This window comes from Odocoileus virginianus, chromosome 23 (assembly GCF_023699985.2).
Source record: "Odocoileus virginianus isolate 20LAN1187 ecotype Illinois chromosome 23, Ovbor_1.2, whole genome shotgun sequence".
NCBI lineage: Eukaryota > Metazoa > Chordata > Mammalia > Artiodactyla > Cervidae > Odocoileus > Odocoileus virginianus.
The window spans coordinates 45888326-45916033 of NC_069696.1; the positions used below are offsets into that span (position 1 = coordinate 45888326).

General features: G+C 39.4%; 2 non-coding genes and 1 pseudogene across 2 annotated transcripts; 2 read left to right on the top strand and 1 right to left on the bottom strand.

The window, feature by feature from the left end:
* Positions 1-334: 334 nt before the first annotated feature.
* LOC110145311 (large ribosomal subunit protein uL6-like) overlaps positions 335-27708 on the bottom strand; it is a 48955-nt pseudogene continuing 21581 nt past the window's right edge.
* On the top strand, positions 1361-1432 carry TRNAA-UGC (transfer RNA alanine (anticodon UGC)). Its single transcript has one exon. It is a non-coding gene; the product is annotated as a tRNA-Ala (tRNA).
* LOC139030734 (U6 spliceosomal RNA) lies at positions 24923-25029 on the top strand. The gene has a single exon (XR_011483137.1). It is a non-coding gene; the product is annotated as a U6 spliceosomal RNA (small nuclear RNA).

Genomic DNA, 27708 nt, shown 5'->3' on the forward strand with positions numbered 1-27708 from the left:
ATGAGATCTGTAAGTTACAGAGGTAAAGTCCTTTGAATATACCTCCATTATGCAGCACAGACTTAAGTCAAATCTGGGTTCTATCACTGATTAGAGTCAAGTTACTAAGCCTCTCAGCTTTCTCACCCTTTTTCTACAGGGTCTTCTGTGGTCCTTCTACCTCTTTAGAGAGTCACCCAAATCTCTCCATCTCTATACCCTAGTCATTAGCCTTCTTTTAAATCTCTTTCCCGCCCCTCAATCAAAAGAGCTTTTATTGCATCTTTAAATATCACAAATGAGTCGGAAAAACCATCTGGCATCTTGCTGTTTCTGTAGCCAGACCACTCAGATCTTATTCATCAGCTTGCTGAACTGTTCCTTTTCAGAAACATAGATCCCATTCAAATATTTTCTGATATCCTTGTTTGTTTAAAATAATAATTTTTTTTTTTTACTGTGCTGGGTCTTAGTTGAGACATGGGGGTGTCTAGTTCCACGACCAGGGATCAAACCCAGGCCCCCTGTATTGGGAGCAGGGATTCCTAGCCACTAGACCACCAGGGAAGTCCCTAATATCCTTGTTTTCACCTGTTATCATTTGCTGAATGCTTTGAAACAAGCTTAGTGTTGTTTCCTTCAAGAATCAACTCATCTTTCTGGGCTTGAGATACTGAACAAGCAACACCTTGTTTCATCTGAACCCCAAGGGGATGTATTTTTAACCTTCCCAAATTTGGATTTCAACATGAGAAACATTCTTGACATAGATAGAGAAGCGAGCACACACAGACCTCATCATGTAACAGAAGTCCAGTGTTACACACTTGATCATGTTCCGTACATGATTGCAAGTAGTGCAAACAGTCGCCAATTCTTTTCTATTTCCCCACCATCTATCAACCTGGAGCCCGTTCTTTTTCTTTCCAGGGAGAATGAGCTCTACATGGATGTGATTGAAGTCCCCCCACAGGGTGCCTTTAGGACTCTTCACAATAACTGTGCGTCCCTTCAAAGTAACATTGGCATTTTCTGGAATAGTCTGATTGCTGAGAATGGTTCATTCCCACAGTAGATGTAGCAAAGAAAGTTCAATCTCTTTAATTAATCTAACTATAGGCTTTGCTAACTCACTCAACAAATCTTAGTTCAAACATGTCTTGACAAATTGCCCTCTGAAATGCTATGTCACCATGTATTCTTTCTGATTGGTACTTAACCACAGTTGCAGTTATATTTTCATGTATGGATATTTGATCAATGTCAGCTCTGAAATAGCTCAGTTCAATAGAACTTTCTGTGATGATGCAAATATTCTGTATCAGCGCTGTCCAACTACCACATGTAGTTACTGAGCAAATAAAACACAACTAGAGCACTTGGGGATGTAGCTCAGTGGTAGAGCACATGCTTTGCATGTATGAGGTCCTGGGTTCAATTCCCAGCATCTCCATTTGATTTCTCCCTGTTTAATGCTCAGAAAATATGACAAGTACAGATGTGAGTTTTAAATTTCACTTATTTTTATTCATTTTTATTTTATTTATTTATTTATTTATTTAATTCATTTATTTTTAATTAATTTAAATGTAAATAGCCACATGTGGCAGAGATTATTTATGTCCCCCCCAGTCTTCCCAGCACTTAATTCAGTGCCCACACGTAGTAACTACTCCATAAATATTTGTTGAATGATTTCCCTGGTGGTCCAGTGGCCAAAACTCAGTTCTCCCAGTGCAGAGGGCCCAGGGAACTAGAGCCCACATGCTGCAGCTAAAGATCCCATGTGCCCAACTAAGATCCAGTGCAGCCAAATAAATAAATTAATATTTAAAAATAATTATTTGTTGAAAGATTCAATCTGTACAATAGGGATATGACCAGTTAACTTGTAAATTCAATCTTTTTCTAAGAGGAAAAGGGGACTGGGGAGTCTGTACATGACAGGGTCAGCTATCAAAGATTCTCAGTCCTCCTATAAAGGTGAATTTGACCTTTGAAAATTTGATCAACCCCAGAGGGTGGCTGGGATAGTAAATAAGAACATATGGGGTGATCTGGATAAAATAACACCTGCAAAATGCCTAGAAAGTGTACCTGGAACATGTGGTGGTCCATCAACTTCACAGAGGGCAAGTGAATGAAGGTGTAGGGAAATTGAAGAAGACTTCACAAAGCAGGTGATATTTGAATCATACCTGGAGGAATAATACAGGTGGTAGGAATGGGAGTGGGATGAAGTCCTGAGAGGTTTTCAGTGCTTACCATGTACCAGGCATAGACTTGGGTTTTTATATGTCTAATTTAATCCTCACAATAATCTGATGAGTGAGATACCATTATTTTTCCCATTTTACAGACAACTGAAAAAACTGAGGCATAGAGACAAAAATCAACTTCCCATGGTCACCTCGCTAACGAATGGCAGAGCTGAGGCTGATACCTAGCCCTTGGCTCTCACCATGATGCTCTTCTACCTCATGAACTGAATTTTTCTTGGCAGAGGGAATCACGTATAAAGACACAGTAGTAGAAAAGAAATGGCGTGTTTTTGCATGAGATACAGAAATGTAAGGGGAGACGAAACAAAAAATAAATGCTAGGGTCAGTCTGGGGCTCCCAAGGCAGTTCAGTATATGGCTCTGCCCCCTACATTCTCAGTTAATCCTCACAATAATCCAAGTATTACACCATATTACAAAATAAGAAACAGAAAGTCCAGGAAGTTAAGAATCTTGCCAAAGGTCACAAAGCAGTTATGCTGAAGTTGGGACATAAATCTAGGTGTGCCTATTTCTAAGTCTACTGTTTGTCTTACTATTCAGTAATGTATCGTGAGGTTTAGGCTGAAAAAGAGGCCAAAGGAACATGCTCTAGGGATAAAAGAATGGATGAGTTTTCTGACAAGAATCAGGTCAGAATTCATCCATGAAAGATCTACCTTGAAAACTCTGAAATCCTGGTTGGGGGACCATAATCTCTGTGAAGCCTTCTCTGATCAAACACGGCATTAGTCGCTCCATCTTTATTTCTTACGTCACTACATTAACACTTTCTGTTTATGTAGCTGCCACTCTCAGAACTGTCGCTTACTGAGCACCTCTCTGGCGGGAGCTTCACATGTCATGTTCTCATTAATCATCTTAATAACCTTCTGGGAGATGTATCATCACCTCCATTTGCAGATGAGTAAACCAAGGATAAGTGAGTGGCCAAAGGTCTGATAGCTAGTCCAGGACACATGCCCCGTGTTCTTCTCTCCCCACCACAGTCTTTTTCACTCCGGGGCTGGTTTTTGCACCCCTACTACCTGGCTCAGTGCCTCCCCCATAGCAGGCAGGCATTCACTCGAGGTTTGAATTCACCTGGTAGGATGGCAGGCTTTCAAATGTTAGTGAAGTAGAGAAAAGAGTCTAAGGTGTCCTGGGAAACCAGCTTTGGATGGTAGTGGGGGGAAGCCCTCATTTGGAGCATTTGCTAATTTCCATGGTATAAAAACCCCCACTTAGGCTGATTTCAAGCTACCGACTTGCTTGCAAAATTCCTGGGTGTTTAACCGTGGTTCTCTTGACCTAGTAAGAGCCAGTTCCAGCACACACCTGAATGTTCAAGGTCTTCAGGTACAAAGTACTTTCCCTCCTACAGCTCCTCTGCACAGCAGCTCTCTATATCCAGACTTCTTTCCAATCTCAGAAGGGTAGAGATTTAACAGTAAAGCTCACCTTTACCACAGCCCCATGACCTATTCTAATTCCAAATGGTCCAGGGAACACAACATCCCTTAAACATCGCCTCCTTCTCTTGTATCCAGGACTATTTAATATTTAAGCACTTTCGCCTTCAAATGTGCCTCGGTCTCCTCTTCAGTGAATATCTGAGCTGGTCCCGTAGCCTCAGACAGCTTTCTACCGACAAGCAGTACAGAGCAATAGCTATGAGAGCCTCCTCTGACGCCACACAACCTGGCATTTCTGCTGACAAGTGACATGCCCTTAGGAAGGTTCCATCACCTTTGTGTGCCTCAGTTTACTGATCTGTAAATGGTGATTTTTTTAAAAAAAAGAAACAGTACCTGCAGTTTATGTCACAGTTGTGGAAATTAGATGAGTAAGTAGACGTAAAGGGCTCAGCATGTGGTGAAGTGAATGAAGTAAGTGAAGTCAAGTCGCTCAGTCGTGTCCGACTCTTTGCGACCCCATAGACTGTAGCCTGCCAGGCTTCTCCCATGGGATTTTCCAGGCAAGAGTACTGGAGTGGGTTGCCATTTCCTTCTCTACAGAATGTGGTATAGATATTCAATATTTGAGTTGTTTTTATCATCATTATGTCCTTTAGGCATGGCACAAATCTAGGAAGGTCTCAGTGTTAGGATTTTCCCACAGTAACTGTTTAAAATGTGTTACACTAAAATAAACAAATAAATAAAATGTGTTACACTAGACTCTGTATAAAACTTAATTCAAGGGGGTAACCTATTCATCATTCTTTTAATTAGCAGTATAAAGTTAAGCATGTCATTTTTCATAGTCATCATGGCTCAGAGCTTGTTTTTTCCCTGGTAGAAGAAAAACATAATTTTCTCAACCAACTTAGTAAAAGAAATGAAAAGACATGAGGAACTTAAAAAAAAATAATAAAAATAGTACACGCATTTTGTATTACATGGACATACATGCATACTGTACAGACACTAGAACAAGCACAAACATTCCCTTCCTACACCCCATTTGTTTTAGGTCTTATGGTGTCCCATTTCAATTCTAGAGGAAAGAAAACATTTTTAACCTAGAAAACAACTGGCCAGCAGAACCTCAGGAGGAACAGGCTTTACTGAAGTCAAGTCTCAGATGTCTCATTTTTTTTTTTTTTTTTTTTTTTGACTGCATAGCATGTGGGATCTTAGTTTCCCAATCAGGGTGTGAACCTCCCCCACTGTACTGGCAGCACAGAGTCTGAATCAGTGCACCACCAGGGAAGTCCCTCATACGTTTCATCTTGTAAGACTAGAGATCAGTCACCCTCACCACCAGCCAAGGGGTCATGTGTTAATTAACAGTTGTAAACAGCTTTTAGATCTTACAGATCAAATAAGTACTATACACTTTATTATCATTATTAATCCCAAGACAGTTGATGACCAGTCATTGGTGGAGGTGTGTGGTCACCCATAAAGCAGCCTTGAATCTTCCTGATTGGCAAATGATACTCCAGAGCCTGATTTGAATTAAAAGTGACCTACATCTCATTTATAACCTCAGATGTATTAAGACCAACTTTTCCATTTTAAGGATAGACCAAAGTATTTCTGAACTCTTTTATCTACAGGTTTACAATTGTCAGCTAATCTTTCAATAATCTCAGCAACTCTCTTGAGGCTGTGTTGCAATAAAGGAAGCTAGATGACCTACTCATCTTGACAGGGTTCAACGTTAACCATTAAGTGAGTTTACTAGGCCTCAAGTTCAATGTTTGGTCATTGGCCTTTCTAAGAAGACGAAGTATTTTCCACTTGACCTCAGTATGGTGCCTCATGATTGAAGTAGGAGATTAATGTATATTTTATATGGAAATTATTGTACTAATTCCTTCAGACAAACAACCTCAGCTTTTCCACAGGCAAAACCTAGATGTTACTAGTATCACTAACTAGATTCTTGATTTTTAGCTCCCCAAAATAACGATTTCATTTCCCCATCTTCTTTCAACAAATATATGAGTAAGTGACTATGTTATGGCCTATAGGATGTAAGTGAACTGTCAGGAGCAAGATTCAGAAATCGTTCTCAAACGGAAAGGACATGTCGTCCTTCAACTCTTCTTCCAACTGATGACTGGAGTTGGGGCACTCATCTCGGGACGTGAGATAGAAGACAAACACTCAGGTCTGTGGAACACAAAGACAGGAGGACTCGGTATTGTCTCCAACACGATAGAGTACCACCTAAGCCCTGGACGTACTGCTTCTATCTAAACTTCTCTTAGGCGACAGAGAAATAGGCTTGGATATACTTTAAGCCACTGTTGTTTTAGGTCTGCTGTCACGTGTGGCCAAACCTTATTCTAATCAAAATACATTTGCATTATAGGAAACACACTGACATGGTAGGAATTTTTAAAATGAATAAAGCAAAGGAAGAAAACAAAATTATTCGAAATTTCACCGTCTGTAATCAAAACCTAACTGTCATGTCACTTTGCAAACTTTCCCTGAGTGTCTGCATCTATCCTCACAGCCTCAAACCTCACCTGGCGAGTAAGCCTTCCCTGTCTCTATCTCCTCCTCATCTAGACTCACACACCCACGAGCCTATATACATCCACGCTGTACAATCACAATGCGTCCAAAACAAAAGTCATCATGTTCGCTAGTCTAAAGTCCGTCCCCTTTCTCGGTGACCGATACCACTGTCCCCTCTCTTCACGGCAGAGGTCAAGGCAGCTTGCCTGATTTCTCCCTGTCCTTCAGCCGACACTGGACTGTGATCATCTGTCTCCCCTACGAAAAGGTTCCCCCAGAATAAATAAAATGTTCCCCTAAGAAGAATCAGCACTTATTCAGCTGTGTTCCCTCAGTACCTTGAGCATGGCAAGATAGATGCACAAATATTTGAGTGATTATTCCCATTTTGTGAATTTCTTTCTAGTCTTTTCCTATACTTTTTGAAGCAGGATGTGACTATTCTATAAACACTACTTTAAACTCTATTTTTTCATTAATCATTATAGTACAGAAAATTTTCCCTTACTATTATTAAAAACTCTATGTGAGTTATCTTTAATGGCTGCGTAATATTATATGAACTAGCAGCTACTACTAAGCACTGACTATGTGTCAGGAACAGTATCGGCATTTTACATACAATCTCACTACATCCTCACTTCATAGATGAAGAAACAAAAGCTCAGAGAGGCAGAGTCCTCTACTTATGATGACTGATGACCCACAACAGACCATGAGCCCACGAAAGGCAGAACTTACATCTTTTATGTACAAGAGCAGGCCCTCCAACATTTGTTGAAAGAATTAAAAGAATCAACTATTAAAAAAAAAAGAATCAACTATTTACAAGAATGTATATCTGGCAATTAAAAAGAGATTTACTTGCCTTATAAAAAGCTTAATCTATCCTTTTCATATCTCAGCACATTAAGAAGAGGACATTAATTAAACACCATGTTAGATGCATTACAAACATCCTATTTAATTCTAACAACTCAGAGGAGTAACACCATGATAGGAACCCAGGCTTGCATAACACAAAGATATATTTTCTACTTCCTACTTAAAGAGAAATTCTTTTTTATAAACTGTGTACATTGTTTTCTTAAATGGATAGTCAGCTTCCCTACTTGCATTCATTCCAAGACAGAAATTTACTTGAATAGAAGTTATATAGGTATGCATTCTGATGTGAGTTCTATACAACCATCAGTCTCCATCCTTTGGTCCATTTATATAAAAGCAGAGCACACATAAACAGCCCAATCAAAGCAGTGGTTATTTCCGAAAATAGTGCTAATACAGGAGTAAAAACTGCCCTGGTGTGTGAGATGTGCATGAGTGTGTGTGTGTGTGTGCATGCGTGTGCATAGAAGTGAGTGGGAGAACCATGACCAATAAAAGTGTAAGCACAGGTTAGATCAGAGAGCACATCAGCAAGGCCTGGCCTTTGGAGACCTTCCCTAGTGTCAAGTTCCAGCTCTATCACTTGCTGTTTGTATGACGTTGAGCAAGTTCTCTAACGTCTTCGTGTCTTAACTCCTTAGCTGTGAAATGGAGATAACAGTAATATTTATCTCACAGAACAACAAGACTAAATTAGTTAACGCCTGAAGTGCTTACAGAAGTGGCTCATAGAAATTGCCACATAAGGGTTTCCTGAGAAATATCAGCAGACAATTCAGATAATATAATAAAACACATGGAGAATTTTTTGCCACATTAATAATCAAAGAAATACAGATTGAAATAAAGACATATTTCTATCCCTCAAATTGGCAAAAACAAATTTTTTGAAGGTAAAGTGACATATTTATTACAGTGAATACTACTGCTCCCTCACCACCTATCTGTAACAACTTATCTCTAAGCACAACACTTTCAGCCGAGCTTTTGATTCAATTTTAAATCAAAACCAGTATTACAATTTCAGCATATCAGAGATATTAAGCCAATTTTCTTTACACATATACTACAGTTACAAGTCAATAGGAAAAGACCAATAATTCAGTTAAATAAAAATGGCAAAGAATATGAAAGACTTACAAAAAAGGAACTACAAGATAGCTCACATACGTAAGAGATATTCAATATAATATCATCACTATGTTACTGCAACAAAAAAAGAATTTTAAAGAAACTATTAATATTATTTCTTAATACCAAGTACAGGGAAAACTCATTGAACTTGTGGTTCATTTCAGTTCAATTCAGTTCAGTCGCTCAGTCGTGTCCGACTCCTTGCAACCCCATGAACCGCAGCACACTAGGCCTCCCTGTCCATCACCAACCCCTGGAGTCCACCCAAACCCAGGTCCATTGAGTCGGTGATGCCATACAACCATCTCATCTTCTGTCATCCCCTTCTCCTACTGCCCTCAATCTTTCCCAGCATCAGGGTCTTTTCAAATGAGTCAGCTCTTCGCATCAGGTGGCCAAAGTATTGGAGTTTCAGCTTCAGTATCAGTCCTTCCAATGAATATTCAGGACTGATTTCCTTTAGGATGGACTGACTGAATTTCCTTGCAGTCCAAGTGACCCTCAAGAGTCTTCTCCAACACTACAGTTCAAAAGCATCAATTCTTTGGCGCTCAGCTTTCTTTATAGTCCAACTCACACATCCATACATGACTACTGGAAAAACCACAGCCTTGACTAGACGGACCTTTGTTGGCAGAGTAATGTCTCTGCTTTTTAATATGCTGTCTAGGTTGGCCATAACTTTCCTTCCAAGGAACAAGCATCTTTTAGTTTCATGGCTGCAATCACCATCTGCAGTGATTTTGGAGCCCAAAAAAATTAAGTCTGTTACTGTTTCCACTGTCTCCCCATATATTTGCTGTGAAGTGATGGGACCGGATGCCATGATCTTACTTTTCTGAATGTTGAGCCTCAAGCCAACTTTTTTACTCTCCTCTTTCACTTTCATCACAAGGCTCTTTAGTTCTTCTTCACTTTCTGCCATAAGGGTGGTGTCATCTGCATATCTGAGGTTATTGATATCTCTCCTGGCAATCTTGATTCCAGCTTGAGCTTCCTCCAGCCCAGCATTTCTCATGATGTACTCTGCATGGAAGTTAAATAAGCAAGGTGACAATATACAGCCTTGACATACTCCTTTTCCGATTTGGAACCAGTCTGTTGTTCCATATCCAGTTCTAACTGTTGCCTCCTGACCTGCATACAGGTTTCTCAAGAAGCAAGTCAGGTGGTCTGGTATTCCCATCTCTTGAAGAATTTTCCACAGTTTATTGTGATCCACACAGTCAAAGGCTTTGGCATAGTCAATAAAGCAGAACTAGATGTTTTTCTGGAACTCTCTTGCTTTTTTGATGATCCAGCAGATGTTGGCAATTTGATCTCTGGTTCCTCTGCCTTTTCTAAACCAGCTTGAACATCTGGAAGTTCATGGTTCACATGTTGCTGAAGCCTGGCTTGGAGAATTTTGAGCATTATTTTACTAGTGTGTGAGATGAGTGCAATTGTGCGGTAGTTTGAGCATTCTTTGGCATTGCCTTTCTCTGGGATTGGAATGAAAACAGACCTTTTCCAGTCCTGTGGCCACTGTTGAGTTTTCCAAATTTGCTGGCATATTGAGTGCAACACTTTCACAGCATCATCTTCCAGGATTTGAAATAACTCAACCGGAATTCCATCACCTCCACTAGCTTTGTTCGTAGTGATGCTTCCTAAGGCCCACTTGAACTTGTGGAGTTACTAATTAATACACATTATTTAAAAAACTCTAGAACTTTAGAAATGTTCATACTCTGACCCTGAAATTAATTACAATAATCTATCCTAAGAAACTAATTCTAAATATTCAGCAAAAATTTTATGCCTGAAGAAAAATATTTTCTAACCTATTATTCCATAATAGCAAAAAACTGGCAACAGAAAATGTCCAACCACAGTGGAATGGCTAAATAAAAATATTACATGGAATATAACAATGGAGAAATTATTAAGAACTTGTAATAACATGCCAAATACTTTAATAACAAAACAGTACACAGGATACATAAGAGATACACAAAAAATGTTAATAGTGGTTATCTCTGGATATAACTAAATGTAATTTTTGTATTTTATTATACCACAGTCTCTTAAATTTTCTAAAATGAACATTTCTGCAGATAAAATTTAAGCCTCATTCATAAAAAAACAAAACAACTTTGCATAGATCCCCACTTCCTGTATGATAAAGTCTCTTTACTTTTACACTTTAATCTCTCATCATTCTCTCCATCAGACCCTCCTTAGTATAGTCACTCTAAATGAACAAGTCATGATGTTTTCTGACTTGTTTTTGTTTATGGTCTTGAATTTCTTCCTATTTTTTTCTACCAGGAGAACACCTATCCAACACCCTATCACAGGTACTCTGTGATTCCACAGCCTTCAGAAAGAAGACAGAAACCAATGAGAAGAATGACCTTAAAGAACAACACTGTGGGACTTCCCTGGGTGGTCCAGGGGTTAAGAATCTGTCTGCCAATGCAGGTGACAGGGGTTGGAGTCCCGATCCGGGAAGATCCCACGTGCCGAAGAGCAACTTTGCCAGTGGGCCACAACTGCTGAAGCCCGTGTGCTCTAGGGCCCAGGAGCTGCAACTACTGAGCCCAGCGCCTAGAACCTGTCCTCTGCAACAAGACAAGCCCCCAAAATGGTAGGCCTGCAAACCACAACAGAGGATGCCCCAATCACTGCAATCAGAGAAAGCCTGCATGCAGCAATGAAGACCCAGCGCAGCCAAGAATAAACATAAATAAATAAATGTTAAAAAAAAGATTACAAGAGACAAAGAAGGATGTTATAAATTTTTTAAAAAAAGAACAATATTGTGTCTCATTCTCTCCTCTCCTGCCAGGGCTTGGCACGTAAACAGGTGCCTGAAACACATCTACTGAACAAATAAGCATCAGGACCAAAGTGGTGAGACCTGAACTAGCCTGGGCACCTCTGCCTGTAAGGGGCTGGCTTTATTTTTGTTTGTTTTTGGCAGCATGTGGGATGTTAGTTCTTCAGCCAGGGATCAAACCCACACCACCTGCATTGGAAGCGTTGAGTCTTAGCCACTGGACCACCAGGAAAGTCCCTGTAAGGGGTTTTTACTTGTTAAAGGAAAGCCATCTCTGAAGCAGTGCATGAGGAAGCAGACAGGCCTAGGCTTGACATGGCAATGGTGAGCAAGCTACTAAAATGCTGAGCAGCTGCTTCCTCACTTGCAAAACAGAATTAAACCAGCAGACTCACAAGGGCATTGTGAGGATTCAGTGAGAGAGATGCGAAACACTGGCATGAAAAGGGAATGCTAATTCATCGATACAACTCAAATGCTAGTTCCTCTCCCTTCTGCTGAAGGCATTAAAGCCATGCTTCCTGTAAGCAGCCTGCGGACAAGGGTGAGGCATCTCAGGACCCCTGGGCTAGTAACATACAGCGTCGAGACCCACACTTGTGGCAAACTGTCACTCATGTTCTCAGGCTTTCTATCTGCTTTCTACATGGATAGCTAAAAAACGGCAGCGGCTGCCAGAGCAAATTAAGAGGATTACTTTGACGCTGTCTGCTACACAGATCAGAGCCGCTGGGCAGACACCCAAGACCAAGATGTAAGACTGAGATCAGTGAGCCCTGCTCCCACACAGGAAGAGCCAAGGTACGGCTGTCACGGTGGCAGGCCGCACAACCTCCGGTTACAACAGCGCCTTCACATCTAGGAACGCCTATCATGATATCCGTACTATGAACACCACGCACAAGGCAGGGAGCGCGAGTCACGAGAGGTTCTGAGGAGGGAGGCAGAGGAAGCAGACGGGAGGGGTCAGGAATTACCAATGTGTCAACTAGCAAGTCAGCTGTCCTCTCTATCAATACTTTTCTGTGCTTGGCTTCCTCTTCATATGAAGGTGGTACCACTGCCCACCTCACAGACAGTATTCTGAGGATGAAACAGGAGAGCATGCACGAGCCTCTGGCACAGGGAGGGTGGTATTTGTGACCATCCCCACGGCCCACACACAGAGGTCAATGTCGTGCCTGCCCATGCTGAGCACCTCTCTCCAATACCAATCCTGATAGATCTGAGTTCACCTTGACAGCTGTTCCCAAGTAACACCCTTAATTCATCTAAAAAAAAGTGAAAGTGTTAGTCTCATGGCAGGTTCTTTTCAACACCAGACACTGTAGCCCACCAGGCTCCTCTGTCCATGGGATTTCCCAGGCAAGAATACTGGAGAGGATTGCCATTCCCTTCTCCAGGGGATCCTCCCTGCTAGCACAGCCTCCGTTCTTGATTGTCTTTGAGAGCTGATAGTACTGCAAACACCAGAACTCACTCTATTACCAATCCAGTTAGACGGTACACAGCACTGGCTGCCACAGGCCCTCAATTCTAAAGGAAGATTAAGGGCGTTTTCTGGGGAAAATAAAAATAAGTAAATTTCATAAGAACAGATAACACACCTGCCTGGTTCCCTACTGTATTCCCAGCGCTTAGTATAGAGTCTGGCATGGCAAGCATTCAGGAAACAAGCTGGATGAATAATGCACCCATCTGATTCTATACCAAATACCCCGACTACCAACTGGCCCTCTAATTATTTGAGAATCTACTCTTAATTCAGGCACTCAGGGGTTAGGGAGCCAAGGCCAGTGTGAAAGGCATGCCTATGGCTCTTAGTGGGGTCAAGTAGAAACAGATAAGCTGTATCTTTTGAAACCAGCACTTAATAGATCACATCAGCAATTTCAGCTCCATAATCACAAGCTTCTCAAAGACATGAACGAGATCACATAACTCTCCCGTGTGACTGGTTCTGAGCCCATCCCTTCCCAACATGTTGGACCGTGTTCCTCCTATGCTGCAGACAAGTAAATCTCACAGAATCCAGACTGACTGACTGGATTAACACTCACAATTCCTCCTTGCCTTGGAACACATGACCTTAAACTCTGGGCGTCAATACCCCTTTACTTTCTTAAATAATTGTTGAGGATCCCAAAGAATTTTTGTTTATATAGGTTACATTTATCAATATCTACTCGATTTAGAAATTAAAACATTTAAAAAATATTTATTCTCTTAAAATTAATAATAACAAACCCATTACATCTTAACATATTTTAATTTAAAATAACTATATTTTCTTAAATATAATGAGAAGATTGGCATTATTTTACATTTTCTGCTATTTTTTTAAGTGTCTGGTTTAAAAAAAGATGATTCTCATATCTGCTTCTTCATTCACTACATTGTGATATCTGTTGTTTTGGTAGAAGTGTATGAAGAAAATCCAACCTCACAAAGACAAGTAGTTGGAAAAATGAGAAATATTTAACACATATATTTTTTAGATAATTGTGGATATTCTTTTTTGATATTACATCAAAACTCAATGAATGGCGACTGATTAAAGGTTAGTTGCAAGGTGGAATCAGAAACTGTGTGGATGATGTCTTTATCACATTTAAACCCATTGGTCTTACACTTTGAAAGGCTCTGTTACCCATGAGTGACTTTGTACGGTCATATATTGATCATTAAGAAAATATTCATTCACTAAGTTACACAAATCTTCCAGATGTTGGCATATTTCAACACAGAATATTTTTTTAATAATTATATTCATAAATAGTACCACTAACCTCATCAGGAAAGTCTTTTTTAAAACTTTTTCTTTTGTCTTGGGGTATAGCCAATCAATGATGTCATAGTTTCAGGTGAACTTCAAAGTTTCAGCCACACATACACATGTATCCATTCTCCCCCAGACTTCCTTCCCATCCAGGCTGCCACATAACATTGAGCAGAGTTCCCTATTACACTTTTTTTGGGTTTTTTTGGCCAAGCTGCATACAGTATCTTAGTTCCCTGACCAGGCATAGAGTCCCTGAAGTGGACGTGCACGGTCTTAACCGCTGGACCACCAGTAAGTCCCAGAAAAATCTTTAAGTATTAAAAAGCTACTGAGTTCATATGGCAGATACAACTTCCCAAATTCTAATATTCATGTGAAAGCTCAGTTTTACCATTGGCAACAAACACTGTCAATTGTTATCCTTGAAGAGACAGACTCATTTTATTCATTTTGGGGCCAATGTCTGCCAAGTACTCAGGTCTGATAACCATAGTTTGACTGTCAGTTATTTTTTCAAGTATATATTGTGTTCCATGAAAAAAGCTGCTAGTTCAGTTTGCAACTCAAACTACTAATCGCATAAGTGGCTTCTCCTTGAGAAAATCATCATACTTCATGTAGCAGAATATGCATACTTTCCCCATCACACAGAATATTGAAAAGATCTATGCTCAAAGGGTTGAGATTTAATAAAGTTAATAATGTTTATGACTCCATCAAGGCTAGTCTTAAGTAAAATTGACATTTCTTTCACTGTGTGTGTGGTAGTGGTGAAGAATATGATATAAACTAGTACAGTTTGATATCCCTAGTTTGATTCACGCTAAACCATCAGCAGTTTTACCCACTATTGCTTTGCACTATCAATGAAAATGTCAAAACATAAAAATGGTAAATAATCTCAACATTACTATGAAAAAAGTTTTGACCTTGAGGACCACCAGAGTTCACAGGTACCAACAGAGGTCTGCAGACCACATTTTAAGAATTGCTGACTTTACAAATTCTGATTAGTTCCTGCAAGCTGCCCAGACTGTGAAAAAGAGAAGGACGATAGCTTCTTAATGTGTGACAAATTAACAAGTGAGGACACAGAACACCATCCAGTAAGAGGTTCCCATTCTTAAATTACAGTTTCAACATATCCCAATTCACATACTTCAGATTTTCTCAGACAGGACTTTAGCAAGGGGTGAGTGGGAACTCCCAGCAGGGATCTAGAGATCTATTGCCACTTATACAACAAAAGAAAAGAGCTTCTGTCTGATTAGTGGCTCCAGAATTAAAATTTCAGAGTAGTTGAAGCTTGCCTTAACTGATCCCCATCCACCTTTTCGCACGCTCGCCAATCTCCCTGCCTTCCAACTCCTGCCCCCTAACCACTTGGTACATCCAGCCTGCCCATCCACTTTCAGTGTTACCTCCCTTCTTTTCCCATCCTTAATTAATGTGTTCATTTGCTTTATCTTGTTGGTGTAATTACTTTTTTCTAATTCACACCAAGCTGCAACTGACTTAACTTTTCCAGAAAACTTTTATTTTTATTTTTTATTTATTTTTTTTTACTTTTTTTTTTTTTATTAGTTGGAGGCTAATTACTTTACAGCATTGCAGTGGTTTTTGTCATACATTGAATTAGCCATGGATTTACATGTATTCCCCATCCTGGTCCCCCCTCCCACCTCCCTCTCCACCCCATCCCTCCGGGTCTTCCCAGTGCACCAGGCCTGAGCACTTGTCTCATGCATCCAACCTGGGCTGGTGATCTGTTTCACCCTAGATATACATGTTTCGATGCTGTTCTCTTGAAACATCCCACCCCCGCGTTCTCCCATAGAGTCCACAAGTCTGTTCTATACATCTGAGTCTCTTTTTCTTTTTTTGCATATAGGGTTATCGTTACCATCTTTCTAAATTCCATATATATGTGTTAGTATACTGTAATGGTCGTTATCTTTCTGGCTTACTTCGCTCTGTATAATGGGCTCCAGTTTCACCCATCTCATTAGAACTGATTCAAATGAATTCTTTTTAACAGCTGAGTAATATTCCATGGTGTATATGTACCACAGCTTCCTCATCCATTCATCTGCTGATGGGCATCTAGGTTGCTTCCATGTCCTGGCAAAACTTTTATTTTTAAAAGGCTACTTTGGGGGCTTCCCTGGTGGTCCAGTGGCTAAGAATGCAGAGGACACGGGGTTGGATCTCTGAGCAGAGAAAATCCCACACACCATGAAGCAAGTGAGCCAGTGCCCCACAACTACTGAGCCCGTACATTAGAGCCACGAGCCCCGACTGCTGAAGCCCCCGTGCCTACAGCCCCTGCTCCGCAACAAGAGAAACCACTGCAGTGGGAAACCTGTGCACCACAACAAAGAGTAGCTCCCGCTCGCCTCAACCAGAGGAGGCACACATACATCATTGAAGACCCGGCATAGAAATAAAGAAATTAAAAAAAAAAAAAAGGCTACTTTTTGGCAAAAATGAAATTTTAATTACTGAGGTTTCCTTTCATATACTATGGAGTGTTTAGGGGCAAGAGTCTTCCCTGATGGAGGAACAGAAAGTCATGCCAGGAGAGACAGACAACATGGTATTACGGAAAGAACATAGACTTTGGAATTACACAGACCTGTGTCCAAGTTACAGATCTACTTTTATGATCTGGGGGAAGTTACTTGACCTCCCTGGGACTCAACTTCCTCATGTGTGAAATGTAATGTAATAACGTCCTTGCAGAGTTCCTGTATCAGTGACTTTGTGTATGAACCCAGCAGTCTCTGTGAGACAGCAGGCACTCAGTAAGTGACAGCTATTTTATCTGGTTCTGTGTTAGGGAATTTGTCTTTAGAAGCATCAGGTAATAGTGTTCTGCCCCACCACTACCTCCTGACCCTAGAAATGAGCTCTCTATCCTAATTACCATGTCTCTCTCTAGCTGAGTCCCTTCTCTGCCATTTTATTCCTTTGGAGACTGGCCTGAGACTATAAATACCTAGGACTGCTTCCCCAAGCTACTAGGAATGAACGTTACCTACGTACACTTCCTGACCTGGAGGAATCCCCATTTTACAACAGAAATGGTGATGCTGTGCACTTGATCAGATTCTTCATAATGCTTGACTGCTGAGTCTTTGGGATTTTCTGACCCATAAACAAAAAACTGAGCACCATGGTCCTGGGAAGAGGCTACTTTACTCTACCTTTCTTTCCTTGGGATTTCTAGCCATATGCAACTATTTTCCAACGGCCCCTTTCATGGATCTTTATCATTAATGGTCTTTACATGTTCTTACCACAGTTTCTGAATACATCTCAATTTATATTCAGTTAAAAATATTATTTGGTATGACTTTCCAGGAAGGAGGCAAATTTGCAAAAATAATAAAGTTACCATAAAACTAGCATATACTGTACTTGTAACTAGACTCCAGGTTAGTAGAAATAATGATTCCAACAATAGGAAACTCAGAGTAATACCTAAACAATAATAAACTAAAGACTAAAGGTAAATAGGATTGGTCCTTGTGGAAAGCCCTGGCTAAATGAAACTAAAAGGTAAGAGGAATCAACTGGTAAGAGATTACTGAACAACAAAAACTTCAAGGAAGAAAAATAAAAGCCAGATAACAATAGATTACATGAAATGTACAGTCAGCAGATATAATTTACATATTAAACAGAATCTTACCTACCTGACCAAGTTCAAGCAAAAAAATAAGGAAGAGATATAGATTTAAATAACTTCTTTACCTGGAAGAAGTTGAAAAACAAGGGGGAAAATGTTAAAAAAAAAAGTTCTAACCAACAGTAGAGTCTCTTATCTTCTTTGTTACTTTCCTTCTCAAGCAGCCTTCTCCTTTGAACACTTTTCAGTCTTTTTTATGTAACCAACAAGATTCTCCCTGTTGACAGTGAGATATTTAAGAGTATTTGAAGTCTGTTCATTCTATTCTGTCCTCAGTGATTCACCTGTGTGCCTTCATAAAACATATTCTGTATATTTAGTGACTCAGTCTACTCCACAATAAAATGGGCTTAGTACTAACCATGTTTAAAAAGGCACTGGAATATTTCATGTTTCCAAAACATTATGTGCAAACCTGAGGAAACAACACATCCTACTATGGTCAAAGTATTCTTTATTTTTTGGTCAAGTAACTTAACCAGCAAATCTGTTACAAAAGTCATATGAGCAAGATTACATAAATTACAATGGCAAAAACTTAAAATTTTACATGAAGAATAAGAGTTACATGTGCCAAATTTATAATGCTAAATAACTTTGGGGGGCATTTTATTAGTTATTTTAATTCTTTAAATAGTGCCATAAAATTGGTGTCACTGTTGCAATTTTACAGATAAAAATTATGAGCACTTGTCCAAACAATGTTAACAGAGTCTGGAATCAAGTTCAGAGCTTGCTGTTTCCAAGGTGCTTACATTTCACTAGGATTTAAAATTACCGCTAAATAACTTTGAAATTACTGAATAAAAGAGAGTTTAAAATTACATTTACATACAAGTTACAAATAGCCTGTTATTAATACTTCAGACAAGTGTAGAACCACATTCCTCCAGCGCATACAGTAAAATGAAAAAGGCCGGCACTTCTGCCTGGAGTTCATAGAAATCATCAAGGAAGAGAACATCTTAAATTAGAGATGTTTCCGGCTGCTGGAACAACCAGAGCACAAAGCACGCGGTCCGTCCGAGGCTGGCTTCAGTGCACGTGTACATTTAGGCTAAGAATGACTAAGCAAAACCCTGCCTCTGCCTCGGCAGGCAGTCCTAGTGGGAGCTGCAAAGGGCGCTTCTGTGAGTTTGAACACTTTCCTGAAACTGATGGGGGATGAAGGGTGAAGAGGCAAGGACATTCACATGAGACCACAGGTAAAGACAGCAGCTGAGAGGCTCTTATGGCCCAGGTAAGGCAATGTAAGGGTTTGGAGAAGAGGACTTGTTTTTTAGATACTATCTGTCAGTCTCCATTTTTGACCATTTTTTCCAATATAAAAAAATAAACTGACCTACTAAAAAAAAGAGAGAATGTCTTCTTGTCCCATTCTCACTTAACTACTAAAACAGTAGGCTTTCTGTTATACATTTAAAGATGTCTATTTAAAATGAATTTTAAATGAAGTACATTAAAATGAATTTCAAATGAATTAAATGAAGTAATTTAAAGATGTCTATCACTTCTATAGGACCAAATACATCATTTTGATAAAAATGAGAGAATGAGTTCGTTCACACAACCTCAGTGGCCTTTCTCGTACACTTCCCTGGACAGCACCTGTGCCCCAGTCTGAATCCGGCTTCTCTGGCAGCATACATTTAAAAAGACAAAAATCCTTTCAAAGAATGATGGGGTGTATAAAGAGGGACTTAAAAGAAAGGGCAAGGAAAGCTATAGCTGGAAGACTGACTGGACAAAAGTTAATTCATACTCTAATGCTCATTTTCTAAGACTAAAAATAAAAAGTTTATTACATAAAAGTACAGACTCTTAAGACTTCCTTATGTGCTTGGTTTTAGAAGTAAACCATTTACAGTTTGTTACAAAAACAACAACAAAAAGTTTTCCAGATTTAGAAAGCAAGTTCTAAAAGTAAATTATCAAAATTCTAAAATTATCAAAACATGATATGCGAGATTATAGAATACATACTCTCTAAATTTCAGAGTACACATGACCCCACTTCAAGAAACTATTTTGGGACTTCCCTGGTGGCACGGTGGATAAGAATCCACCTGCTAATGCAGGGACACAAGTTCAAGCCCTGATCCAGGAAAATTCCACATGCCATAGAGCAACTAAGCCTGTGCCCCACGACTACTGAGCCCAAGCTCTAGGGCCCCATGAGCCTGTATGCCACAACTACTGAAGCCCGCGTACCTAAAGCCTATGGTCTGCAACAAGAGAAACCACCATAATGAGAAGCCCTTGTATTGCAATGAACAGTAGCCCCCACTTACCCCAACTAGAGAAAGCCTGTGCGTAGAAAAGACTCAGGGCATCCAAAAATAAAGAAAGAAATTTTTTTAAAAAGAAACTATTTTGTAAGTTATTTTAACCCTGACTAAACTTAAGCATTGTTCCTCAGTATAAGATTAAAGATTTGTATTGAATATCAGAAGTGCCAGTTTCTAGGGTATTCTTATTAATAAAAGTAGAAAATGATAAAATTTTGTCTGTAAAATAACCACATGGGAAAATGGGAGTGAATCTAGACAGCAAGCAGTGGATAAATTATAATGAAACATCATTTGCTAATTCCAACTGCATACTTCTGACTCCCCACTGAAACAAAAATCACATTTTCTAAAAAGGTTGGGGGGGCAGTGTATCTATAAAACCCACACTTCACAGTAGGATTACAGTAAGGATGTGTTTGCAACAAGCAGGAAATGAACTTCTACATAACTTCATGTAGAATTTAATTTCCTTGTGGGTATTTCCCCATTTGAATTAATGCAAATTACATTACTCACCCTAGAGAGAAATATGAATCAATCAGGCCAAGTACAAATATAAAAATGAAGTTTCTCCACTCTGACTCACTCACATCACAACTGTCAAATGAGATGATAAAAATAAAAACTGAAGAAAATAACCTGGGGAAATACTATTGCAAGGCAAACGTTTTTAAAATAAATGTGAACAGCCAAGTATATAAGTTGTACCCCCCTCAAAAGAAAGTCACTGTTTTTACCAGGAGAGGTACACAACCATCCTTCACGGCCAAAGACGTTGAAAATTAATTTCCATATTAATTGGTGTGAATATGAAAACAGTTTATATATTATATATATTCTAAAAAGCTAAGGAACTGGTATTTGTCAAGGTAAAACCAGAAGGTATTTGTCCAGAAGGCCTGCTATACTCAGAAATTATTCAGATAATGACACTAATAAGTATTTCCACACTTATTAAAATGTATAATTTTATTTAGGGCTTCCTAATAAAAACATACTTGGTAGGTTTCCAGGTACTTTTACATAGACTTGAAATTATCCGGGCCTCAGAATGAAGCCGTGTATTTTACGGGCAGAGTAGATAAGGTGGCACTGCCATCATCACCCTGTTGTCGAGGAAACTGAGATTTACAGAAAGAGAACCGAGGTGTTTTTCACCCAGCTGTTGCTTCTGCTGTACCAGCATGAAGATGGAGCTATGAAGGGAGAGGCTAGATTAGAATAAGAAACCAGTTTTTAATAGGGTCAGTTGTGCTTGGAGTAGAGACTGATATTTGTTGATTGCCATCTTCCTAAGATTCAGAATTGACCAAAGCAAGATCACCATCCCAGGTCTTAAGTCTTGACAGGAAAACAGGAAGAGCAAATAGTTCTCTGGTAGCTCAGATGATAAAGAATCGGCCTGCACTGCAGGATACCCAGGTTTGAATCCTGGGCTGGGACAACCCTCTGAAGAAGGCAATGACTACCCACAGTATTCTTGCCTGGAGAATCCCGTGGACAGAGGCGCCTGGTGGGCTACAGTCCATGGGGTCAGAAAGAGTGAGCGACTGAGCAACTAACACTCTCTTATTTAACCAGACTTAACCAGATTTATTTAACTATGTGACACACACATAGTGTGTCAGGCATGTCCTATGGCTTTTACAAATATTTATTAATTTAACCCTCACAACGAACTTCTGAGATAGTACTTATTATTACCCATATTTTACAGATGAGGAAACTAAAGCACAATAGGTAAATAACTTATCCAAGGTCACATGGCTAATAGGATATAGAACCAAGAACCAAACTCTGACTTCAGAGTTCAGGCTCTTGACCATTATTTGGTAACACAAAAGGTTAGACAACCCCGTCACCTCATAACTAAAAATCATCTTGATCATCAACTAGTCTCAGCTCTTCATTTTAAAGGTTAAACAAGGGAGAAGAATCTCAAAAGATCACCAGAGCTTGATAACTGAGCCTCCAGAGGGCAGGAATCATACAACAGATTTCTAAGACCCGGTCATTTTTAAAATTCTCTACCATTTACTGCCTATACTAATCATTTAGAATGCATTAATAGCATGGATTATCTTAGATCATCTTTCTTTCTAAGCCTATGTTCTGCCTTCTCAGTTTGAATAAACCCTCTAGGAATGGGACCTATGCCTCCTACCTCTGGGCAACCCTACTCCCGATATATGTCCCACACAAAGGGCATCAGATGGCATCAGTAGGGATGAAGCCTCAGGTGACAATGAAGCAGACTAAGGTGAAGAACAAAGATGAAAGGTTCTGCCTACTTTAAATGTGTCCACTGCTTGCCCTCCTTCCCTTTGTTTTTGTTTGGAAAAAGAGAACACACACACAATCAAAGAAGCCTGTCTCTACATAAGGCTTCCAGAATAGAAAGAGTTCTGAATTCAATCTCTCTGAGAAGTGGAAAATAAGTCAAGAGATAGATAAGATGAGGGAAAACTGAACTTAATAAATTACCCGCACAGATGGCCAGTTACCTTTACTTAAGAGCCCACTGTATCTAATCTCAGAGCTACCCTGAGTATAATTTAAAGCTAAACTGCAGTGATATTTAAATGCCCTCAACCTTCCTGTTAAGCACCTGACCAAGTCTGTCTTTAAATTATCAACTTCAATCTTGGTTAAATTGAGGAGGATTAAACCAATCCTCCCCATGGCTGTGATCACTGACCTTTTCTAATAATCTAAGATCATGAACCAAATAGGAAGCACAGTTCATTCTTTGTCCATAAAAAACCAGAGCATAAAGAGATATTTATCCAAATTAGGAGTACCTTCAATAACAATTCCATAGGAAATATTCCCTACGACAAGCCTAAAAGGGCAGCAAATGACCCAGTTTGGTTAACTCCCCCACCTTATGCTCCCTGACCTCGACTACCTGACACCACCTAGGATTTTGCAAGAGCTAAGAAAAAGATTACTGAAGCAATATTTTGTTCTCAAACCAACACTCTCCAAGTACTCTGAAGCAAGTTACACCTACACATACCCGCTTCCTAAGGTGAAATCCAATTTTTACACCTGAGCTCAAATGTCTGTTGAATTTCTCTCATTCAACAACCTGTCACCACCCTCTGAGGTTAACGTCTTACCTCAGTCTAGCATCTGTACGTGGACCTGCTGAAGATGACCACAGGGTGGCTGTGGATACAGGCCCGTGCCTGGGCTCTGGGGTCCTCGAGGGCCGTGCTGGCGGACCCTGGGGGGGGCCACTCACCACGACGGCTGAGCTTTTTGGCAAGATTTGACTAGAGAGATGATCCTTAGCTACAAGTAATAGAAGCAAAGATGGTAATTATCGGAAAGAAAAACACGATGATGCAGCTTCTAATATTAGGTTTACTCTACAAGCCTTACAATTTTAGCCCCAGGAGCCAAAATAAGGACTCTAAGGAAGGACTCTACCATGGATTACATCTTTAGTTCTGTCATCTGACTGGAGACTTCCGTCAGTTCATTCAGTATTCCCCACTCATCTCACCATATTCAGAGTTAGTTCTCAGGGGATCCTGACAAATGATAGCAAGAGCCTGAACCATCCCTGGAAGGTAGAAGAGTTAGTAAGAGGCTCTGGACACTGAGAGCCACGTGTACCCGACCCTCACTCGCGCTGTGTTTGGCACACAGAGGCCCCAAATCAGACATCATGTCCCCTTCTCACACAACTTGCTCGGGGACACAGGCACAGCCAGCTCAAACCAAGCCTTTCTCCTTTCCCTCCAGCTACATCTTGGATGAGCAGACACAGGATCTTTAGGACACAGAAGCAGCCAATTTAAAAAAACAACAACAACAACTTTTTTTCAGCATCTCTGTTTCCTCCCCAGACTTCGCTGGGGCCCAATCTGGCACCATAACCAACATGATTCAGCTGAATGGTATGTGATCCCCACACAACAGCTCTGTCATCACGTGCAGCATCACCAGCCAAACCCACTGAGAGATTGCTACCTCCAGCTTGTAAATGTCTAAACGAGCCGTCTTCTCCAGGGCTCACACACAGACCAAACTCAACCCTGCCCTTACTATGAATACTTGCTCTGCGAATTACTTCTTCTCATTTCTGCTTGTCTGAGACCTAACTGTTCTCCAATCTCTTCATCATCTTCATAGTTCATATTCATGTTTACTAGAGAGGGAGTGAATATCTAGATGCATCATCTCATTTAGTGTTTACAAGGATACCATTAGGCAGACTCTGCTATCTCATCACCCCTATTTTGCAAATAAGGAAACATTCAGAGGTGGAGCAAACTTCCCAAGGTTGCACAGCTTACAGTAAGTGATGGAGTTAAAATTCAAATCAGGGCTATAGTTCTCTAGAACTATACTTCGGCAAAATTATAATAAGCTCTGGTTTTCATCTTGTCTTTTCCATTTTGCTTATTTTAGAAGGCAAAGTGGATACAAGGATTCTTAGTGGTAAAATCCTCATAGAAAGAGAATCACAGGATATGAGCATGGGAAAGACATTTGGGACCCCTAAGCTAACTGATTCATTCTACTGATAAAGAAACTGAGGTACAGACAGGTAATTAATCGGCGTTGGAGTCAGGGCTACCACACACGCTTCCTATCCCATTATGCCTTACTGCCTCTCTTGACTTCATGGGATGACTGATTCTAAAAGAAGGTGACAATTCCTTACTTAACATCTATGCTAAAGGCCCCACCCTCCTATTAAGCTCAGATATTTGTCAATACACAGAATACAGTACTAAGTGCCATGGATAGGAAAGGAATATCTTCCATAATCAAAAAAGCTGCAGTCTTACTGGGGAAAGACTATTCACCACAAATAAAAATAAAACAAACAAATAGATGGGTAGGTAAATAAATAAATATCAAGAGATTGCCCAAATAAACATAATCATCAGAATTTTTCCTTAAATTCCACCTCTAACAAAGGCAAATACAATTTATTCATTTTATCATTTATTTTCAAAATTTCCCTGTCAATTTTGAAATAAAATTTGAAGCAGCACTGAAAGAAATATATTAAGTAAATGTTGCAAGAACTACACAGAACCAGGTGGTCAGAAAAACCCACATAAAATAATGTTTCTTTGTGCTTGCTTCGGCAGTACATATACTAAAATTGGAACGATACAGAGAAGATTAGCATGGCCCCTGCACAAGGATGACACGCAAATTCGTGAAGCATTCCATATTTTTAAGAAATTTAAAAAAAAATTAATAATGTTTCTTCTATTTTGCCCCAACTCTTCTGCCTGAGATCAATTCATAATATTTTGATCCATCATGTATCTACTATCCACGTACAAAAACTCTAAAGCGTAATAAAAAAAATACTCCATACTTAAACATCTATAAGAATTATTAACATCAGTAAAAGAGATTGGATAGCCCAGAAACAGACAAATATGGAATAATTTATAATAAAATATATCACAAGACAACAAAGGGAGAATGTATTTTTTATACAATATAGCAAAGACGACTTGATAATTTGGAAAAAAGTTTTTTCCCTTATCTCTTACTATATGACAAAGCATGTTAAATGGAACTTTACCAGATCTCTGAGGCAATAACTTCCTAAGCTTAGAAGTAAATACAAATGAAAAGAGCAACAGATTATACTGCAAAATAATAGTAATAACAGCAGGGTTTTTAAGGCAAAAGAGTAGCTTAGAGAAAATATTTACATTTAAAACAAAGCAAAATAAAAAAACAACCAGCAAGTTGGTGAGAAAACAGCACTACCATAATGATACAATGAATAAAGAACAGAAATTCTTTAATTTCTTAGAAATAAAAGAGCAAACCTAGAATAAAAAGTGTCTATTTATTTTATTTCATAATCAGAAATTCAAATTAAAACAATGAAGAATCATTTCTTACATGTTAAAAATGGAAATTCCCATTGGGGGTAATTGTGCACTGAGGACAGTCCATGGAATATGAGGGGGTATGTAAATAAACTATTTACATATATATATTTTAAACATACATAGTTTTATATATTTTGTATTTTATTTTATATTATGTATAATTTATATTTTATATTTATTATTTTTATATAATTTTATAATATATAAAATTATATAATTTATATAATTTATATTTGTTATATATTTATATTTTATTTAATATAAAATATTATATTATATATATATTTTAACCCAGCATTCTCACCTGGGTTATTATCTTAAAAGAAATCTAAAATAATGAAAATATTACACTGTATTCACAAAAATGATCCCACTTACTAGTCTCATAAAAGCTTTCTGTAGATTTTATTAATATAACTAGCATCACCTAGTAAATGGAAAACTTCCCTTTTCAGTACAAGTTCTATAAATTCAGGAGTAATCATGATCAGTTCAGTTCAGTCACTCAGTTGTGTCCAACTCTTTGCGACACCATGGACTGCTGCACACTTGGTTTCCCTGTCCAGCACCAACTCCTGGAGCCTACTCAAACTCATTTCCTTTGAGTCAGTGTCATCCAACCATCTCATCCTCTGTCGTCCCCTTCTCCTGCCTTCAATCTTTCCCAGCATCAGTCTTTTCCAAGGAGTCAGTTCTTCCCATCAGGTGGCCAAAGTATTGGAATTTCACGTTCATCATCAATCCTTCCAATGAACACTCAGGACTGATCTTTACAACGGACTGGTTGGATCTCCTTTCAGTCCAAGAGTCTTCACCAACACCACAGTTCAAAAGTGTCAATTCTTTTGGCACTCAAGTTTGTTATGGGCCAACTCTCACATCCATATATGACTACTGGAAAAACCATAGCTTTGACTAGATGGACCTTTCTTGGCAAAGTAATGTCTCTCTTTTTTAATATACTGTTTAGGTTGGTCATAGCTTTTCTTCCAAGGAGTAAGCGTCTTTTAATTTCATGGCTGCAGTCACCATCTGCAGTCATTTTGGAGCCCAAAAAAACAAAGTCTGTCATTTGTTTCCATTGTTTCCCCATCTGTTTGCCATGAAGTGATGGGACTGGATGCCAAGATCTTAGTTTTCTGAATGTTGAGCTTTAAGCGAAATTTTTCACTCTCCTATTTCACTTTCATCAAGAGGCTCTTTAGCTCCTCTTCACTTTCTGCCATAAGGGTGGTGTCATCTGCATATCTAAGGTTACTGATATTTCTCCTGGCAATCTTGATTCCAGCTTGTGCTTCATCCAGCCTGGCATTTCACATGATGTACTCTGCACAGAAGTTAAATAAGCAGGGTGACAATATACAGCCTTGACGTACTCCTTTCCTGATTTGGAAGCAGTCCATTATTCCATGTCCAGTTCTAACTGTTGCTTCCTGACCTGCAAACAGGTTTCTCAGAAGGCAGGTAAGGTGGCCTGGTATTCCCATCTCTTGAAGAATCTTCCAGTTTGCCGTGATCCACACAGTCAAACGCTTTGGTGTAGTCAATAGACCAGAAGCAGATGTTTTTCTGGAATTCTGTTGCTTTTTCAATGATCCAATTAATGTTGGCAATTTGATCTTTGGTTCCTCTTCCTTTTATAAATCCAGCTTTAACATCTAAAAGTTCACGGTTCACATACTGTTGAAGCCTGGCTTGGAGAATTTTGAGAATTCCTTTACTAGCTTGTGAAATGAGTGCAATTGTGCAGTAGTTTGAACATTCCTTGGCACTGCCTTTCTCTGGGATTGGAATGAAAATGGACCTTTTCCAGTCCTGTGGCCACTGCTGAGTTTTCCAAATTTGCTGGCATATTGAGTGCAGCACTTTCACAGCATCATCTTTTAGGATTTGAAACAGCTCAACTGGAATTCCATCACCTCCACTAGCTTTGTTCGTAGTGATGCTTCCTAAAGCCCACTTGACTTCACACTCCAGGATGTCTGACTCTAGGTGAGTGATC